The following is a 17,603-nucleotide window of genomic DNA, read 5'->3' as shown; positions in this document are numbered from 1 at the left end:
CCCGCAAATCTGAAACTGTTTTTTTTCGTTACTTGTAATCTGAAACTGTTTTTCACCACAGAAGGTGGAGGGGGAACACAAAGACGAGACTATTCATTTGGTTTAGTGTTAGAGCATCTGACTCATTCAAGAGGTTCCGGGCTCTCAACTATTATTATATATGTTGCCGGTTTATGTCTTTTAATATCAATTATTAATCATTACATGACTTAAAAATGAGAATCAAAATTAATTTTAAAAGCATAGTAGGCCTACTGTAGTTATGAAACTTACCAAATTGTTGAAAATCAGCCAGCCTGTGCTTTTATTTGTATGTTTGTTTTTTAAAAGGGTGAAACGCTGAAGTTTCTTTGTGCCCTCTAGAGCGGGGTTCTCAAACTGGAGGTCAGGACCCCTCAGGGGGGTCATGAGGTTATTACATGGAGGGGTCGCAAGCTGTCAACCTCCACCCCAAACCCCACTTTGCCTCCAGCATTTATAAATAGTTATTTTAATTTATAAGGGGGGGTCGCACACAGAGGCTTGCTGTGTGAAAGGGGTCACCAGTACAAAAGTTTGAGAGCCACTGCTATAACACCCCCAGTTTGCGAACCACTGCTATAACATGCTCACTCAGTAGTTGATATATATGTTAATATTTCTTTTCTTTCTCTAGATAATGCAAGTCTTCTGAGTAGGTGTCTGCATAGTACGTGCCTAAAAAGCACTGATGGAGCAGAGTTGCTATGAAGTAGAATCATGTTTTTTTTCTGGGATACTGTAGTGAGGAAAAGAATCTCTGAAGTTGTTTGCAAAAGATAGAGTGGTTTGAAGAATCCTCACTTCAGCATATGGAATAGTGACCGTGTTCTTCCCTGTTGTTTGAACTCAATCAAGCAGAAATGTATCTGTTATATAACTGACTGTGTAAATGCTGCACTGTCCCTGTGTTTCTAATTTCTGCTTCCTATATTTGATAATTCCTATGTACAAGGTCACTGTCAACATACAGCTAATTAGAAAAGGTTCCCCCAAGTAGATAAGGAAGTGTTGTTTACTACTTCTCATAACACAAGAACTAGGGGTCACCAAATGAAATTAATAGGCAGCAGGTTTAAAACAAATAAAAGGAAGCATTTCTTCACACAGCACACAGTCAACCTGTGGAACTCCTTGCCAGAGGATGTTGTGAAGGCCAAGACCATAACAGGGTTCAAAAAAGAACTAGATAAATTCATGGAGGATAGGTCCATCAATAGCTATTAGCCAAGATGGGCAGGAATGGTGTCCCTAGCCTCTGTTTGCCAGAAGCTGGAAATGAGCGACAGGATAGATCACTTGATGATTACCTGTTCTGTTCATTCCCTCTGGGGCACCTGGCACTGGCCACTGTCGGAAGACAGGATACTGGGATAGATGGACCTTTGGTCTGACCCAGTAGAGCCATTCTTATGTTCTTATCGCTTGTGCATGTGTATACTTGGTTCCTTGTGTCAGCACTGCGCATACTCAACAGGAGTGCTTGTGTCATTGTGCAGTGCAATGCACTGTGGGTAGGTATCCCAGTGTGCAACTCACCATTGTCCTGCACACTGTTTTGGAAAGTTTTGGCATTATCTAAACTGAGGATTTGCCCTGGTTACAAATACAGTAACTCCTCGCTTAACGTTGTAGATGTTCCTGAAAAATGTGACTTTAAGTGAAACGATGTTAAGCAAATCCAATTTCCCCATAAGAATTAATGTAAATGGGGGGGAGGGGGTGTTAGGCTCCAGGGAAATTTTTTTCACCAGACAAAAGACTATATATATATATAAAATATATATATAGAGAGATATAGATATATATACAGACACAGTATAAGTTTTAAACAAACAATTTAATACTGTACACAGCGATGATGATTGTGAAGCTTGGTTGAGGTGGAGTCAGAGGGTGGAAGCGGGTGGGATATTTCCCAGGGAATGCCCTACTGCTAAATGATGAACTAGCACTCGGCTGAGCCCTCAAGGGTTATTAATTGTTATTAATGTAGCCTACACTCTACAAGGCAGCACAAATGGAGGGTGGGGAGACAGCATGGCAGACAGAGACACACACCCTGTGTGAGAAAGATAGATTGCCCCTTTAAGTACGCTGACCCCACTCTAAGTACACTGCCTTGTCAAGTAGATCAGCAAGTTGAGACAGCAGCTGCTCCCAGGAAGCTCCCTCCATCCTGAGCCCTGTTGTGTCATCCTCCCCCCCATGGAGATGGGGTAAGTGGGGTGCAGGAGCAGGGGGGAGGGAGACACCCTGACATTACCCCCCGCCCCCTGCACAGCAAGCAGGAGGCTCCCATGAGCAGCTCCAGGCAGAGGGCAGGAGCAGCATATGGCAGTGAGGGGAGGGACAGCTGAACTGCTGGCAATTGATAGCCTGCTGGGCGGCTGCCGCACAGGTAACTTAGGGGAGCGGGGAGCTGATAGGGGGGCTGCCGGTCCACCCTGGTTCCAAGCCCCCACCAGCTAGCTACAACAGGCTGCTCTTTCTGCAAGCAGTGGACAAAGCAGGCGGCTGCCAAAGGACCTTATAAGGGAGCATTGCACAACTGTAAACAAGCATGTTCCCTAATTGATCAGCAACATAACAATGAAACAACATTCACCCAGACGACTTTAAGTGAGGAGTTACTGTATTGGTGGTCAGCCATCAGTTTAACTACACTAATGCGAACACCTAATCTAGACATACAAAGCACCCATAACACCTGATTTTCATCAGTACAATTTACCTCAGGCTTGGTCTACACTTAAAATTTAGATTGATTTACTTAAGCACCATATTTAAGCTGACCTCATCCCTGGTATAGATGCAGCTAGGTCGGGAAGATGCATTACCTACATCAATGGAAAAACCCCTCAGTTTCAAGCTGGGGTGAGCTGAACTGGTGCAAACACCTTAGGGATTTGCACCATTTGCTGGTTACCAATGGCTGAAACCTCCATGTAGACAAGACATTATATTTTATATCACCTCTCTCTTGTGTACTTGAGTAGATAAGGAATGTCAATGTTTGTTCTCACAGTGTGACAACTTGAAAACACTGTAAGTATTTGCAAACTGAAAATTTATGTTAAAGCAATTTAAAGTTGGCCTTTTTACTGAGTCATTTTATACAAGATGAAAACTTGATTTTAATTGAAAAGAAGATCAGGAGGATCATGCCCCAGTCACTTCCTTCTCTCTTAGGTCCCAATTCTGCTCCATTTGAAGCCAATGAGATTTTTGCCATTGACTTCTAGGCGCAAGATCAGGCCAATCAACACAATAATAAAGAGCTCTTTGTTTCACCCTAATCTTATTATTGACACATTTATTGAGAAGCATTTATATCATTGCAGTCTCAATCTGAACAATTCAATGGACAATAATATTTAAATTTGGGTCATAAAAATGAGGCTGCTTAATGATATTATGGTCATAACTAATCTTTTTAGTGTCTTCATTATACCAATTAATTGTCATGTATTTGTCTTTCTTGCAGTGCCAAGTAGGGACCCCTTGCTTCAATATATTTACATTTCTAATTTTTTTTGGAGACTGCAGTTTTTGTGATTTGAATGAAAGGTTGATTGTATGGCAGCATCTCCTAAGAATGATTTACTTTCAAAATGTATTTTTTTTTTTAAATGTAAGAAGATATAATTTTAACATTAAGGGAAGATGAGTTCCATACTTCATATTTTTTTGGAGAGTATCTGGAAAATGTGGTTTCCTATAGCACTATATACTCTTTAATTTAGTAGCACATAAATATAGTACAACTTCTCAATATTCCTGGTGCACAAACAGGCAATTCTAACAAAAGCAATAAAATCCATCTATCAATAGCCTCTTGCACTTTTGCTGCCATGGTAGCTGGCAGCATTCAGAACAAACCTCACTTTGCAAGTGTATGGCTTCCTAAAGTAGTATATTCCCTTTGGTGAAAATTTGCTATGGGCTGATTGCTGCTTTTTCTCTGTCATTCAGTTTAACATTAAGAAGAACTAAAGTAAATGGAGGTTTGCTTGAGACAAAAGTCTTCAGACATATCCAGTTCAGACTATAAATCTGTTCCAGTACTTTACACGGTCTTAGCTACATCTGTGGAATCAACTGTTTCCACCTGTTCTTCAGTCTAGAGCAGTCTACCATGTCAGAAAATGTAATAATCTTTTCTCACAGTTCAGTTACTGTGGTAGTGAATTATGAGACAAAGGATTATGGATGTTTCTGGCAAGCAATATCACCACTCATGCAAGCATTTTTAAAATACTTTGAGAGCAAAGAAAGATTCTCAAATGCTATTGTCTATTAAACATTACACGAGAACTTCTCTCTATTAGCTACACTTCTAATCCTTGGATGACTGTATATAAATACCACAATGTAACTAAAACAAGCTACTATGGTCAATTTTGCAATTTTGAAAACAAAATGCAAAAGATGCATTTGGCATGTTGCTGTATAGTCCCCATACTGCCTTTATTTTCTCTTAGCTATAATAGTAAAATTATATCTCGCTCTCGTACACCTCTGCCCCAAGATATCTGAATTCAATTCAGATTAAAAACACTGGAACTTCCTTCGTCTGACTTCTATAAAATAAAGAATAAAAAATAAAATCATCTTAATAGTTTTATCTACGGAGTGGGCTGTGCCAGGTGCTTGTAGTACAGTTTAATTTAATAATGAAATCAATGTAAAAAGCAGTCTAATAAAAAGCTCAGAAGCTTTATGCAGGATGTTAACTCCTAGAGTGTGGGACAACAGAAGAGCTGTGCATCTGTATGCAGGGTCATATATCTTGCAACACTGCTATAGTCTCTCAGACAGTCAGAGTGTAGAGATCTGGACACTGAATGGCTATGATATATAAACATAGAGTTATTATGTAAATCAGTTGGAAAGCAGAGACCTATATAACTGGGAAATTAGGGCCTAATTTTTAGATATGCGGAGCACCTCCAGTTCCATTTGACTTTGGCTAGAATTGTGGGTGCTCAGCATCTCTGAAAACAGAGAATGTTAATGAGGTAGTAATTGTGCTCTGATTGACAACTTTAAGTACAGTGAATAAAATATAACATGATGATCTCCACTATGGTTCATCAGCAGGGATTGAACCCGTGACCTCTTGTGCTAAAAGTATAAGCTTACTAAACAATTCTTAAATCTGCTATTGGAAGCTGCAGCAGACTCTTATGTGGACAACCACTTTATGGCAAAATGGGTTACAATAATAAGAATTTATTAAATTTTTGTAGTAAAGAATGTCTAGTTTTATTGATTCAGGAGGTAAATATGTGCAGAGCTTAATATTTAACTCAAGGGATCCTAGATCTTGTTATTCACCAAAACAATAAATCATTATGCAATAAACATTATTATATGCATGTGAGAATCTAGACTTAGAATTTGATCTAATTGAATAAACTCCCATCAGATTTTATCTTTTTAAATTAACATTACAAGGACAAAATCCTCCTCTGTTTTATGATGCAACTTTGGACACAAGGCACAGGTAGCCTCTGATGCACCCCAGCTTCCCAACAGTCTCACAGAAGCCAGGCCATATTTTTTCCTGGTACTGTTATGCATTTAGCGAAGTATTCAGTAGAAATGACTTCCACACCCCCAGGTTGCAAGAACTCTTCTGCAGATTCTTTGAGGTGTTATAAAAATGACCTGACCCTTGCCATTTTTAGTACACCTCTACCCCGATATAACGCTGTCCTTGGGAGCCAAAAAATCTTACCGCATTATAGGTGAAACCGCATGATATCGAACTTGCTTTGATCCGCTGGAGTGTGCAGCCCCGCCCCCCTGAAGCGCTGCTTTACTGCGTTATATCCGAACGTATTCGTATTATATCGGGTCATGTTATATCGGGGTAGAGGTGTAATTGCTGCCTTTCATAGAGTGACAGGAAAAGGTAATAATGCTCACAGCAATAATGAATGCCACGTTCATTGCATTGAACATATAAAAAATTAAGTCAGAGTTCGTACCATTAACTGACAGTAAAGGAAGAATTGTTCTCTCTTCGACTGTTTTCAAAATGTACTTGGCACCAGTGATTGCAGTCATGTGTATGTTCTAACCTCTAGTGTCCAGTGAGTAAGTTTTCTCAAAACAGACAGCACATTACTCCAGCATGAATGGGCAATTAATAAGCCATACCAATAGCAGCAACCCAAATGTGATCTCTGTGTGACTAGTTGGATTCTTTTCACAGTGTCTATGTAGAAAAATCTCTGCATTAAGCATCTTCACATAACTTTGATATGACTTTGTATTATGCCTCTATTTTCATACAACTTTGTATCAGATCCTTATATAGAAAACTTTGTATTGAGCCTTGGTATAATGTTAAAAAAATGTCTTTTTGCTAGGAGTAGAATAAAATCTCCCCCCACCCCCTTTTTAAGCAATTGCCCTGTTGAATGAGCAAGGCGTGGAAGGCAAGCATCTCCAGACAGCTGCAACAGTTGGAGAGGGGATGGAAGCCAGACCCAAAAACAATAAAACTTGTCAAGTGGGCTCACTAAAGAAGAGCAGACATATTGATGGCCTTGGGGGTTAGAAGCAAGCACCTTCTTTTGAAAACACCCTCTTTGAACAGCATTGGGACAACACCCAGAAAAAAGCAGTACAAAGGACCAACGGACACAGATACAGATTTTGAATCTGGTATAGATTTGCATGAGAGGGAAGCTACTATAAATGCGAGGTGTCTTGCAGAGGACCCCGGGTCTCGTCTTGTCAACATGGGAGCATCGATCTGGATCAGCAGAAGCCCGGCTCCACCCCTCCCCCATCTAACTCACCTGGCCAGTGAAGTTAAGGGGAGCAACTAATTGGTAACAACAACAAGACGGAGTGTGTGTGTGTGTGTGTGTGTGTCTGTGTATTTGAGTGCATGAGTGTAATATAGATCATATGCATATGATAGTGTTGACTGATGCATGTATTACCAATAAATGTGGCGTTTGCTGTAGTCCCCCTGAAAAGATCCTGTGCAGTACTTTAAGTACGACATCTACATCCGTCAGAGTCTGATGCTTGCCCATATGTTTAGCAATTTCCCTACAATGAAAAAAAGTTAAGTGCTCTGTGTTTCTGATTGCAATTTCTTGGCATTACTGATATTGCATTCAAGTTATGTCTGTTTTCCCCTGGGAAATAGCATTACCCGTCTACTTATTAAATTTTACACTCACCAGTTTACCGGCTGGCACAAGAAGAATTTTTGGAATCCTGAAGATTAGCTCCTCATAGTTTAATGGATCTGGGTATTCATTTCAAATGGTATTTAACAAAGGGCCAAATTCCATCCTGGGAGGCGTGAAGCTTTGTTCTTACTGACTTCAATAGGATCTTCACTTGTTCAGCAGAGGGCAGAATTTGGCTTTAATGTTTCTTATAAAAGGCTCTTGGTGCATATACATGCATTTTTCAGGTTTCAGAGTAGCAGCCGTGTTAGTCTGTATCCGCAAAAATAACAGGAGTACTTGTGGCACCTTAGAGACTAACAAATTTATTAGAGCATAAGCTTTCGTGGGCTACAACCCACTTCTTCGGATGCATCCGAAGAAGTGGGTTGTAGCCCACGAAAGCTTATGCTCTAATAAATTTGTTATACATGCATTTGTAAAAGCAAACACTGTGTACTCCTCTTGAGGGTATTGTAACAGCAAGTAATGTCAAGAACCACAAAGAATGAAGAAAGTAAAGTATAATAACTTGGGTTAACAATTTCTCTGCTTGCAAAAGCATTTTATATTTAGTAAGCAGAAACTTCATCTTATGAGCAAAATTAGATGTGCTTTTTATAGTCCACATATGGAAAAATGGAAACTGTTTCCACTCACAAATTATTTATTTAAATAACTCTCTTCTCCTGCAGAGGATGGTATAAAGAAACTGTGTAATAAATGAGGTAACTGTTAAGGTGATGATAGGATGTTGCAAGAGGAATCTCTTGTTACAGTATGAAATATATTTAAATGTTTTGGAAGGATCTAATTCCGAGCTTCCTTTAAAACTGTCAAATAGTGGCACAACTGATTCACCAGATAAATTCAAAGACATCTGTAATAAATTCTTTTGCCTCTGGGCTAACGTTTCCTTAACATTTTACAGTAATGAATCAACATTTTGAAAATACACAATATAATAGGGCAATCGTTGACCTGAAAGATGTCTATTCCATAGATCTACATCCAAAAAATCCAGAACAAGATCTGTTGCTCACTCTTATCCATTCTTCTCTTCATATAGCTTAGCTTTCCTGGCCAAACATGGTAAGGTTTCTGACTGCTCTTGCTGTGCCAAAGCACCTCCAATCCCTCTGTAGTTACTAATTGCTACAACACAGAACAGTGGAGATACACTGTGTAATATTCATTCTCCTTTCTTCCTGTCAGAGAGAAATTCAGCCTTGTGTAGAGGACCAGTACAAGGTCTACACCCCACTTAAGCAGCATTGCCAGCTCAAGCATTCAAAAATCATGGGTCAGGTCCCCCCAAAACATGAGATTTAAAAAAATAATACATTGTAAGTGTTTTTAAATTTGTCTTCTGTTTTTTGAACCTTGTGGGGTCTCATCTTCAAAACTTCCTCTGCAATAATGAGGGCTAGACACTTTTAAAAATAAATAAATCTGAATTTCTTACATAATCACTTCACTGCAGGACCTAGCGCTTTAAGAAAAAACACAAAACGCCACAAGAGTCATGATAAAACCATGAATGTTAGCAACACTGCTTAAGTCCCACTTACAACCTCAAAATAGAGGTTAAGTAGGACTCAAATGGGACAGTGGCCTAATTCTGGTCCTTTGCAAATGCAAGAATTTCATCCTCAGTGAGTAATAGCTTGGTAGGAAAGTGTTGCATATTGGCACAACTTAATCAAAATAAATTTAGGAACACATTCAGAGCAGCAGCACAAACATTACATTTATATTTTTTAAAATAGCATGAAAAACATTTTATTTGCTAACACAGCATTCCTCCTGAGTCAAAGATGAGAAGAAGAAAGAAGCTTAGAATGTCAGGATCCTCCAATAGTTAGAGATCAGGGAGTTAGAGAAATGAGCCAGTCACTTTCATCCTAATTTTTAAGTATGCTTACATTTTTGTTTGGGCCTGAGTTGCTCATACAATTTGCAATACCTTGCACACACAACCCTGATTTGAGTAATGTAATGCACAATGTATATGTTCAGAAGTACATTGGCATAACACGGGTACCGCTACACACACACACAAATGGAAACATTAAGTGACAACATAAGGTAATAATCCTGTTCCCAACACAGATTGTGATCAGGGTTTCCACTCATCTTAGTGGAATCTTTTAGGGCCTCTCACAGTCCTCTGCTACAATTACAAGCATGTTCTCCCAGCCCTCTCCTGGTCCCTGGATCCTGCATCTATATACCATAGCTGGTAATCATCAGACCCAATCACCTGATGCTGCTCAGATGGCCCAATGATTCCCAGTACCTCCCAGCCAGGATCCTCTCCAGAACAGAGCTGGCTACTACCCAGCTTCTCTGACCTTTGAAGAGGCAGACCACCTTGTTACAGGTTTCTTCCACCTCCTCTTGAGGGAGGAGCATCATACTTGTTATTATACCAAGAAAAACCTGTTTAGACTAGTTAGAATCTGTGGGTCAGATGCTACTCTTAGTACAGTGGTTCTCAAACTTTTGTACTGGTGACCCCTTTCACGTAGCAAGCCTCTGTGTGTGACCCCCCCCCCCCCCTTATAAATTAAAAACACTTTTTAACATATTTAACACTATTATGCTGGAGGCAAAGCAGGGTTTGGGATGGAGGCTGACAGCTCGCGACTCCCCATGTAATAACCTCATGACCCCCTGAGGGATCCCAACCCCCAGTTTGAGAACCCCTGTCTTAGTATATGCCACTGTAAAGATGGAGTAACCCTTGGACTTCACTGGAGTTATGTTTTCTGCATGCACATTTTTTTTCTAGTATCAGAGGGGTAGCCGTGTTAGTCTGGATCTGTAAAAAGCAACAGAGGGTCCTGTGGCACCTTTAAGACTAACAAAATGTTAGTCAGCTCAAACTCCTGCCAAAGCCCAAGTGTGGGATACAATGTGTGACAAAGATCCATAATGAGGGACACAGAAAAAAAGTAACAGAGGGTCCTGTGGCACCTTTAAGACAATGTTAGTCTTAAAGGTGCCACAGGACCCTCTGTTACTTTTTTTCTGTGTCCCTCATTATGGATCTTTGTCACACATTGTATCCCACACTTGGGCTTTGGCAGGAGTTTGAGTTGTTATTCTCAGCTGATATTAACAGGAATAAAATTAAATGCAGTCCCTTTTTATCAAAAGAAGGAAATCAAACTGGGGAAATCAACACAGCACTCACATTGCTAAACACAGCTTCAACTGCCATCTATGGATTTACTATGGAAATTCATGCTCAAACTGCATAAGAAAAACAAATTAGCTTCTCACTAAGAAATCCACATTACCTCTCACTCATGTAAGTCAATCACCAATTGATCAGTTTTTAAAACCAAAGCCATCTGAGTGTGACTTTTCAGTTGGTGAATGGCACATCCAGCTTAGTTCAGTAAGAGAACATAGCTTTAAATGGAAGAGAAAATAATTTTATAATAAAGATTGCAATGACTGGGTCTGCTAGAAGGTACCCTCTAGAGCACATCCGACAGAGAGCCATAACCTAAGAGGATTCATAATTTAGCAGTAATCTTGTTTGTGGCATGTTCCCCTCTTCCTCCAGATCTGATGGAAACGCCTTCATCCAACTTCTGTGGGTTTGGGCTCTGGGGAATGGGAAAGGACAGGAGCAAGACTTTTGAAGAAACTGTTTCCATGCTTCATCAGAATGCTGCTTAGCTAAGAAAAGCTTGGAGTAAGAGTGACACTCAGTGGAGGGAGAGGAGAAATGGTGTCTCTCAACATTATTCTATTCTCCTATGTCTTGCTATTTTTCATTTTCCTGTAGATGTGACAAGTTAAAAATACAGACAAGTCCCAATACCCCTAAACTTTGATTTTCTAGGTTTTACAGTTAGCACTTAAGGCACCATATAACCGGAGTTACCTACTCTGGCTTCGGTCCCTATGCTGTCTCATTACAGGAAATCAAACTTCAGACAGCAGGTGTTCCTCAGTACAGCTCCCCTTTTGGGAGTCTGGTGTATTAAAATAAAGTTCAAAACAACAGAGATCATCTTCCACCCCATCTTCCCAGACCGTCATGGCTCACACCCTTGATCCACGAATAGGCCTGTCCCTAGTGAAGCTTTCCTTTTAGCTGGCTCCTGCTCCCTGCAAGTCCCTTGCCAAACATTTCTACCTAGGAGCTCTGGAAAGTTAGCCACCCTAAGCCTCATCACTGGCTCCTTTCTGGCTATTCTGCTACTTTTTAATCGAGTATTTTCTCCTGAATGAACTCAGGCTAACTTCATATGCCCCAGCAAGACTGATTTTTAGTTAGATAGCCCCCATCATATGACTCACATTCTTTCCCTTCACTCATGGAGGGAGGGAGGGAGGCTAAGCATGGCACAGGTTACACTTCAAAGGGACATACCTCTGAAATAAATGGAACCAAACCCCTGTCCCAAGCACAAGGTATTTGAAATCAGGATTTGGATCTAAATTTTGCAGCTCAGACTTATCTCTAGTTAAAGGTGATCAAGCTCATCCTTCTGTAGGAAATGAGGACACTGAGGGACAAATGCAATGGTGCCTGGGTTGCAAGATTCTGGAGACACACTTACATGTCGAGGAACACAAATGCACATATAAACAAAAAGAACAGGTGGTAACATTTTCTTTCTTATTACTCTTAAAGAAATAGCAGTAGCAAAGTTTGTAAAAGAAAATTACTTTTTCAACACAAATATGAAAAGCATTGTATAAGTAACCTTAAATCAACTTTTGTCTCCTTCTAGTCATGATTCCATGCTTTATCCAGTACCTGCCTCCCCAGTGCCTGGAATAGCCTGCTTCTCAATGGCCTTGTCTACACCTTCCACTTTTGCTGAATTACCACTGCAGCTCCATTGGTGCTAACAACCATGGGAGCAAGACAGATCAGCCACAGACATTTTAACACTATGCTTTCTGAGCAGAGTTATTAAACAATTCTGTGTTTGTCCAGCACCTAAAACACTGGGGTCCTGGGCCATCACTGGAGTCCTTGGTGTTATGATAATACAAATAAATACAATAATAATATGACACTGGTAGTGAGTTTATACTAGTGCTCATGGCACTGCTAGTACCAATGGTGCTGCAGCAGTATGGCAGCAAATGTGCGATATCTGGAGAAAAGGGCAGCCACAGTTCTCTGTGTAATTCACCTTATTTGCTTCCTTTAAATCCCTCCTCAAAATTTACTTGTTGAATTAATTTTTCATCATACTTTCATCTCTGGGGCTATCTATCCAACTTTGCTGCCCAACTGCAAAGTTAATAGACAAATAAATTAAAAAACAGTGAAAACCCAAGAAAAATATGAAACAAATACAAACTAAATGATTTGTACCTTGGAAAATAATGCTCCCTAGAGAAGCTTTCCCTTTCTCCTTATTCTGTTCTTTCCATCTTCCCCTGATGGCAGTCACCATTTTCCTTTGAGTTATGTCTATTTTATTTTATTTGTGTTTCTATAGCAACCATCATAGTATCTAAGCATTTCATAATATTAAAGATGCAGAGTTCTCTCCCTTTCTCCTTATAAGCCAATTTCTTTTATTGATAATAATATGACTTAAAACTTATTTATTTATAGATCTCAATTCTCTTCAAAAAATGTGGGTAAGCAGCATTATTAGCTCCATTTCACAGGGGGGAAGCTTAAATTTCAGAGTCCAAGATGGCAGCCTCAGATATTCCCAAAGTATCATCTTTATAAGCCACCACGGTCCAATCCATTAATCTCTGTCTCAGAGATTGTAAATCTGTCAGGACATAGATCTTGTGTACAGGAAAGATGGCTAAATGGATGGCACTGTTCCTCTCTGCTTGTGAGACCACCTCTGCAAATGATCCACATGTCCCTGGGATGCATGAGAAAAGAGCACAGAACCAGAGGTGAAGGAAGGAAGGGAGGTGGAGGAAGAAACTGTGGTGGAGCCAAACCGATTGGCAAGCCCCCACTGAAAACTCTGAGCCTGTCTGCAGGAAAACTCATGGTGAATTAATGCTGCCAGTGATAGCTGCAGAACTCAGAGCTGTGCTGCCATGGCTGGGGATCGGGGGAAAGTCCTTCCATACAGTTAGCTGGATATGTAGGTTGGGGAGACCTCAGCCTCTTCTTCTTGTTTGGGCCCCACCCTCTTCCCAAGGCTCACCCCATAGACTAGGCAGGAGAATGTACAGCCTTCATTGCAGCTGCAGAACGTAGGCATTAATTTGCTCCACTTCCATTTGGCTAAACTGGGAGAACAGACGCCTTTGACTACCTCATAAATCTAGGGAAGGAAAGAATGCAGCCAATTTGTAATACGGAGGCACTGAGGAAAGAGATAGAGATGTTAAATTAAAAAGAATCGTGTAAATGTTTGAGACAACTTCATCTGTGGGAGATTCCACACCTGTACTCCAGATGTTGCTCTTACTCCAGTTAGAAGTGTTTTGACAATAAGAGCAATTTTTAAAATGTTTTGTTTACTAGTACAGAAATGTGACATTGAGACTCTTTCTATGGCTGAGCACATTCTGTCCAGAAATGACCACCCAACCAAACTCACTACAATACAGAGCTAGAGCATGAATAACTCATCGCAAAATGACACCTTAATCATACAAGAGGTTAAATCCACCTCTGAAGTTCATGTTGAAGATAATGAATGACTTCACTAAAGAAGCAGAGATTCTTATGCAACTAAGAATGTTCTCTCAAGCAAACTAATCCTGAGTCCTTCTTATGGGGGGGGGGGGGAACTGAAAACAAGAGAAATTAAGCAGTTAGCAGACAACAGACAGCTCAGAATAGCAAAATCGAATAAAAAATAATACAAGAAATACTAAGCAATTTACTAACAGCATGCGGGTTTAAAATGACAGAGTGGTGATTGTATAAGAAAAGCAGAGCCAACTTAAGAAAAAAGAAAATGAAATATAATTGCTACCATCAAATATTAATTTGGCAAAACTGGAGCACTCATTGTTAAGTGCTTTACCAGCCTTAACTATTTAATCTTGCTACTATTCCTGGGAGGTAGTTATTACATACCCTTTTTAACAGATTGGGAAACTGATGCATAAGAGGATATGAGACTTGTCCCATAGCAACACAGTCCACCAGTACAATCACTAGTATGGGGATCCTATTTGTTGCCCTGAACTTAATGGGCAGATTTTTATGGTTTGGCTGAGCTATGTTCACTGTAAAACCAGAGAGGGGGCGAAGGGAAAAGGTGACTTTGCAAAACTCTCGGTCTGGGCCTCATCATAAAATAGAGCTGCTACAGGGCTCTATTTTACACCTAGCTACTCACAGCTTCAAATCAGACAGGTGTAGAAGAGCTCTAGTCACATTTCCTTTTTCTGAGCCATGTCCCATATTCTAGGAGCTGGTGCTGGAGGTATCAGAGGCACTCTGGTATCTCTGTGGCAACTGACAATTCGCCTAGGCAGAGGAAATCCTCCTCGGCTGGTTAATGGTAGGTTAACGGCCATGAATAAGGCCCAGTGACTCAAGAAGGAGCAGAAGGATGTAGGTGGACATCTAAGAACCCATTTAGCAGGCACATGTGAATGCCTCCCTGGAACTCCTGGGTAGAGATTGCACACCTGTTACTACATCCCATTGTAGGATGTATCTTGTGGGGCCAGCTCCACAGGCTGGTGCATAAGGGGAACAAAGTCATGGCTCCACCTCCTCTCAAGCCCTTTTGGGGTGCCATGTGCTCTCAGCAGAGTAGAGATGGAGCAGCCCCTGTGCTGCTGTGAATGCAGGGCTACAATTTTGCCTGCCCTTAGGTGGGTTATGCAAGGAGTGGGGAAAATTTGTTATACACTCATCCTTCCACCCCCACATAAGGCCAGGGACAATATGGTCCAAAGAGAGCATTGAATAGGGAAGGACTTTCTTCTGAAGTCAACTTTTTCCTCCAAGACTCTGATGCTACTAAGACAGGTTTGTTCCGCACTATGGATGCAGTCTTGCAATGAGCTGCATGCCTACTGACACCTGACCCCTCACAGGATCCAGACCTAAACTTTATATAGCATTATTTTTTTCTTCACTGTTTCTTCACCATTATATTAAAGAGCTTCAGGACCAAAATTAAAATATGAGAGAAGCATTTTGTTATTACTCTGTCTTCAACTATAGTCCCCAGACAAGCAAGCCCATCCCCGTGGCCCAGCAGTAGTACTCTACCAGCTGAGACATTTTGGGTCAATTCACTGTCTTAACCCCTTTCTCTCTGGGTCCCCTTCACTTGCAGAATATACAGGCTTATTGTAATTTGGTGTGATCACATCTAATAGTGACATTTTATTTTCCCCTCATTGCATTTCTTAGTGACCAGTGAGTGAATTAAAAATAAAAAGTCATTTAGAACAGTGGTCTCCAAAGTCGGGTGCGCAAGATGATCCATTGGGGGGCGTGGCAGGAGGAGTGCCGCCAGAGGGGGGGGGAAAAAAAGGGCGGCCGGAGGAGGGAGGGAACGAGCGAGCGGGGAAGCTGCCCCCCCGCAGGCATGGCCACCTGGAACGCAGGGGCTTTAGGGGCTGCAGGGCCCTGGGCTAAGGGGGCCCCGGGGCCCTGGCCTGCAGCTCTAAAGCCCCTTTCAGAATGCGGCCCTGAGTCCTCCGGCCCGTGGAGGAGCAGGGGCAGCTGCGCAGCCAGAGGCCGGAAAGAAGCGGCACTTTCCCCTTCAAAGCCGGCTGGAGAGAAGAGGCGCTTTGAAGGGGAAAGTGCCGCTTCTCTCCGGCCGCTGGCTGCGCAGCTGCCCCTGCTCCTCCACGGGCCGGAGGACTCAGGGCCGCATTCTGAAAGGGGCTTTAGAGCTGCAGGCCAGGGCCCCGGGGCCCCCTTAGCCCAGGGCCCTGCAGCCCCTAAAGCTCCTGCGTTCCGGGTGGCCCGGGGGAGGGGGGCGGGGGGACGCAGCTCCCAGAATCGTGGCCATGGGGGCGATGCCACACTGCGCAGAGCCACCTGCACACCCCCTGCACCAAACAGGAGCTGCCCCAGGTAAGTGCTCTGCACCTCCTGCCTGCTCCAGCCCTGAGCCTCCTCCCGCACCCCACCCTCAGCCCCTCCCGAACCCTAACCCTAATCCAGACCTTCGAATCGCTGTATCACAAAGTGTTAAACCAAGATTTTCAGAAATAATGAAGCATATTCAATCACATTGCTCTCACTAAAAAATATTAATAATAATTTTTTTGTGAGAGCAAAAAGGTTTTTTGTACCAATAAATAAAATACAATAAAAATTATTTTAAAAATATTGTTTATTTCATCTTTATCTCATCCTTTATTAATTTATATTTTTTGTATGTTTTATAATGTACATAATATTATATTAGTATAGTAGTACATGTATATAATTTATACATAAATAAATATACATATATTGGGGGTGCGTGCTCAAAAAATTTTTACTGATAGGGGTGCGCAATCAAAAAAGTTTGGAGACCACTGATTTAGAACACGAAGAACATTGCACAACAGATATATGATAGGTGACACTTTTGGGAGCCCTGAAGATGATGGCGTCTCTTCAAATGCTTGACTTCAAATGCAAAGAAATCAGACTACTAAACCAATTAGACTGTGTATCTAGTACCCACGTCTTAAAATAAATTACACACAGAAACTTATGTTAAAAGAGCACTAAGGTTGCAAAATCAAGCACTCAATAGTTCAGAAATGCCAGAATGTTAATTCCACCCCTCATTTGATTCTGGGCTGCTTCAGGGGCTGAAATGCTACTGAATGGCCTTTGGAGTAACTTAGGTCCGGGAAGTGCCCTAAATTACAGCAGCCTCTCCTGGACTGCCTATGGGCAGCCATGCTACCAAGAATGCCCGTAATGTTATGCCCTGCTGTTGTGCAGTGGCCTGTACTCTAAGTTGTTCAAGGTAAAGGTCCAGCTCAGCCTGTTATATACAATTCTTTATACAGGTCAGTAAAAGTTAAAGACAGATGAATGAGTTCAAATTAAAGTCTACTGATGCAACCCAAGGATTGTGTTGAGATCATGACTGGTAAACAAGAGGAGAATGGAACTGGAAATTAATGGCCTAACACTGGTGCATTGGAAATGAGGTCTAATTGGTGGAGCAAATAATGAGGGGATAGACTATTGCACCCATCACTCCCTTTTGGGGTCCTTAAAAAAAGACCTTAGGTGGGGATGTGAAAAACACTGGGGACAGTTGGACTGAAGGGCAAGGTTCACCATGTCAGCCGCTCTCACCATCTCTTGGGGACCTGGGATCCACCCTGACATTCTGGGCCTTCATCATTGTGATCCTGAAAGATGTTCAGACTAGACTGGGCCAGAGACAGGGGACTGATGACATCACCGCTTCCTAGGGTGACCAGATCGCAAGAGTGAAA

This window comes from Emys orbicularis, chromosome 6 (assembly GCF_028017835.1).
Source record: "Emys orbicularis isolate rEmyOrb1 chromosome 6, rEmyOrb1.hap1, whole genome shotgun sequence".
NCBI lineage: Eukaryota > Metazoa > Chordata > Testudines > Emydidae > Emys > Emys orbicularis.
Note: the sequence above shows the minus strand (reverse complement) of the source record.